Source organism: Mus musculus, chromosome 7 (assembly GCF_000001635.26).
Source record: "Mus musculus strain C57BL/6J chromosome 7, GRCm38.p6 C57BL/6J".
NCBI lineage: Eukaryota > Metazoa > Chordata > Mammalia > Rodentia > Muridae > Mus > Mus musculus.
Window position 1 is genome coordinate 138,092,690 of NC_000073.6, and position 4,818 is coordinate 138,097,507.

Below are 4,818 nucleotides of genomic sequence, written 5' to 3' on the forward strand. Positions count from 1 at the left end.
CCAAGCCCATTGTAGGTGATGCCATCACTAGAGTGATGGTCCTGTGTTCTATAAGAAAGCAGGTTAAATAAGCCAGAGAGAGCAAGCCAATATGCAGCCCTCCTTTGTGGCCGCTGCATCAGCATCTGCCTCCTGGTTCTGGCCCTGCTTAAGATGCCCCCTTCACTGCCTTGTTTGATGATGAACTGTTATAAGGAAGTGTGAGCAATATAAACCCCTTCCTCTCCAAGTTGCTCTTGAACATCACAACAGTAGTAACCCTAACTAGGACACCCCTTAACCCCTTTGCTTCTTCCCTCTTCCACTGCTTGGAATGAAGGGAAACCACTCAGCCCTTACCCGCAGCATATGGAGGCTCCAAGACCCATCATAAAACTGTCAACCAGGATGCATACAGTAGCTTGAATTAAAATATTTCCAGGCGCTTGCATTCTTTGTGCCAGAGGCACACTTGGTTGACATATGTCCACAGCACATTCGCAAGTAGGAATGACACTTTAAAAAACTACGGAATAGATGTTTTGCTTTTTCATTACTACACAGGATGAATGGCCCGTTCTGCTGTCTGCTGTTCCTTCTTGCATTGGCCTGGGGCATGCCAGGGGCACCATTACACGGTGTGAGCCCTTGGGTTACTGTAGACAGTGCCTCATTCATCTCAAAGCAGGGAAGAGCATCCTGAGGGCCTCGAGATCACTTAGAGGGAGAGCAGGAGGTTGAACAGTGGAAAAAGAGCTGGGGTTCCTCAGAAGAGCCCATGTTAAGGAAACAGCTGCTGTAAGTTTAGCTCTGAGTAGCACTGGGCCTGGTGTGACTCTGAGGTGACATAGTGTCTGGCCTTGAGTTCATAGTCCCTGTGGAAGAAAAACCCCAGATTAAGAGCCTGTCTCCTCATTCTCTCTCAGACTCCCACCGTTCTCTCAATTACACCTCTCTCCAGTTCACGACATTAGGGATATTCATGGAGGCCACTGTTTCTGTGAGCAGTTGGACCAGTTGGTGGTGGGGAATCCTAGAAGAGAATTGATGGTGTCGGCATGGATCAAGCAAAGCACAGTGAAGGTTAGAGGCTTCGGTTGTCACACAGGCAGCAGGCTGTGCAAGGCCGCCTGGTTCTGCTCCAGGTTTGGGACCTGAAGTGCCTGGATGAGGACGGAGTTAAGTTGATACAGGAGAGCTGAGAGATTTACTAGAGGCCACCACAACAAACCTGAACTGACACTTCCAACACATTCTCAATGTCACTGTCATGACTGAACTGCAGATCCTTTGTCATGGACCAGAGCTCTAATGTCACTCATTGGCCAGCTCACTAGTTTTTTCTTAACCATTTCATGGAGAGAGAAGACTTAGTGAGTCATAACTTCAAAAGTTTACAGCAAAATTAAGCAAACCAAGGAGAGCCATTTGACACAGGGAGGAAACAAGGGTAAAGAAGTCTTCCTTAGGTAGAGACTGTATTGAAAGATTTGGGATGAAAAGCTAATATAAAGAGACTGAGTCTTGAAAACAGGCAAGAAATGAATAATGACCAGGATAACTGAAAGTGTGACAGTGGTAAAACAGGAAAAAAAAAATGAGTGTACATCCAACTGTAGAGCCCAGTGAGAGGATCACAAGGTAATTGCAAGATTGATCTGTCTGTCTCTTTCTATCTATATAAATATATGTATAGTTATATGATATATAATTGCATTACATAATATATTAATATTGTGATACATTATATATAGATATACATATATAAATTGTATAAAATTATATATAGAGAGATTCATGAATATATGCATATATTCATTTTGACACAGATAGTATATTATATACCTAGGCTAGCCTCAAATTCATGATGTAGTTAAGAATGATCTTAAACATATGATTCCCATGCCTCCATCTCCTGAATGCTGGGAGTGCTGACATGCAGCACAATACCTGGTCTAAGCAATGCTGAAGATCAACCCCAGATGATTTCACACCTGCTGGTTCAGCACTCTACCAACTGAGCTATCTCTCTATCTCAGAAGTAATAGTTAAAGATACAATCCTCATCTCAGGGTAGGGCCTTGTGAGGCTTTGCCCATCTACATTGCCATGTCAACTGGTGTTGTTCTTGTGCTGGTCTTATCTAGGCAGCTATACTGTTGCGATTGCATGGATGCAAACTCCCTGTGGCATACAGTAAACAGTATCTTACAGCAGATGTCCTGCTTCTCTGGCTCTTACAGACTTTTAGTCTCATCTTTAGTGATGTTCCCTGAGCTACAGGTAATAGATGGCAGCTGAGAGAGGAACATCCAGTCTTCTCCAGGTACTAGACTCCTGACAGGTTATCCAGTAGCAAGTGGTGAGCCCCAAACACATATGCATATGAGCAACACTAAATGGACTCCTCAGGTTGTTTTTATATACACACATATGTGCATGTGACAATTATAATTTGAGAAAATGTCATGAATCTGAGAGGCAGTGGGGGGGTGCTCAGGAGGCGTTTGATTGGGAAGGAGAGGGTGGAAATTATATAAACCTAGTGCTCATGTATGAAATTTAAAATACCTGCTCTCTGTGCCCATTCTCCCACCTCTGGTTCAAGTTCCTTCCAAGGTAAAATCTCATGTCTAAAAAGGCTCCTTGGGAAGGTTGGTGGGAGAAACGTTTAAGTTAAATTAAAATTTAAATTAAAACTAAAGACATGATCTGAAAACGTGTTTTCTGTTAGCAAAAAAAGGCTGCTGTGCTCCAAAACACTGACCTGGGCTGAGCAGCTCTGTGGTGTATCAGTTAACGCATGAGATTTTAAAAGAATTATCAAGCCATGGTAGAGACAGAAAACCAGAGAGAGTCTTCAAGCATGACAAGGAGTCTTACAAGTAAAAATAACTCAACACTAGTAGATGCCTCAATAGGAAGACAGAAGAGGACTAGTGCCTTCAGAAGACGGGGCAGCTGCAGAACCAGCTCCACTCAAACATGAAGATGGGAAGTGGGCAGGAGAACAGGCATCCACAGCCTTGAAACATTGCGCAGCAAGAGCAATAATATACAAATGTTACATGTTCTGACAAGAACTAGGAATAACAGAGGTAGGGGCTGGGGCAATGGCGCAGTGGGTAACATGGTTGCTAGATAAGTTCTAGGGCCTGCCTGAGTACAGATAAAGCTGAATGTAGTGGTGAAATCTATGACCCAACACACTTAAGAAAAATGACAGGTAGAAATGGGAGGAACCAGGAAGTGCTTCAATCAGCTAGCTTGGTCTCTGTACAATAGAGAACAGCAAAGAGACTTTGTCTCAAACAAGTGACCCCAAACTGCAATACCCTGGAAGTCACTACCCGGGCAGGGCACAGGTGTCCACATGTAATCCCATAACTTGGGAGACAGAGACAGGGGAATGCTGGGTTTCATGTCAGCCTGGGTGATAGAGTGGGGGAGGTTTCTGTGGAAAGGAAGGAAGGAAGGAAGGAAGGAAGGAAGGAAGGAAGGAAGGAAGGAAGGAAGGAAGGAAGGAGGGAGGGAGGGAGGGAGGGAGGGAGGGAGGGAGGGAGGGAGGGAAGAAAGGAGAGAGAGAGAGAGAGAAGAAGAAGAAGGAAAGAAGGAAAGAAGGAAGGACAGAGGAAAGAAAGGACTGATATGCCTTTATGAATCCCATAACTATGTACAGTGAATACATACTGATTGAAATTTATATTAAAAATAAATTTAAAAAAAATGAGGACTAGGTAGGGATGTGCCCACCATGGGGTAACAAGCATGGAGAAGCCAATCATTTTAGGGAAATTCCATATATCATCCTTACTCTGAGAAATCAGATGGATAAAGAGCAAGTGAGAACTTTAAAAGGAAAAGAGACTCACAAGGAAGAGTTCATAACACTCAACACAAGCTTCAACTTAGTAGCACTTGGGACAGTCATTAAAACCAGCCATGTGGGGCTGGAGAGGTGGCTCAGAGGTTAAGAGCTCCTCCTGCTCTGGGGATCCAAGTTAGTGCAGTTCCCAGCACCCATGTTGGCTGGCTCAAAACTGCCTGTAATTCCAGCCCCAGGTGATCAGATACTCTCTTCTAGCCTCTCGGGTAAGTACACACATGTGGACAAAGTCCCGCACATGCACATCCACATTAATTAAAATAATTAGTCATGTGTTAGGTTCCAAAGAGAGTGGCAAATATTTCCTTAGAAGGAAAATCTGCTGACACCAAGCCCAGACATGACTGCTGATGCCAAGAAGTGCACAAAGACAGGACCCAGGGATAGATGGCAGAACCTGACCAATACAGATGCGGATATACACAGCCAAATATTGGACTAAGTGTGAGGACCCTAGTGGGGAAGTTAGGGCAAAGACTGTAGGAGCTGAAGGGGTTTGCAACCTCATAGGAAGAACAACAATATCAACCAACCAGACCCCTAAAAGCTCCCAGGGACTAAACCACCAACCAAAGAGTACACATGTAGAGACCCATGGCTCCAGCTGGATATGTAGCAGAGGATGGCCTTATTTGGCATCACTGGGAACAGAGCCCCTTGGTCCTGTGGAGGCTTGATGACCCAGGATAGGGGAATGCTAGGCTGCTAAGGTAGGAGTGGGTGGGTGGTTGGGGAAGCACCCTCATAGAGGCAGTGGAGGGAGGAGGCAATAGAAGGCTTATGGAGGGGAAACTGGGATAACATTTGAAATGTAAATAACTAAAATAGCCAATAAAAAATAAAAACTAAAAAATCTATTTTCAATAAAAAATAACACTCTAAAATAAAACATTCCAATACACACAAAAAACCCAAAATAACATGAATATTTACTGACCACAGAGCAATCACAG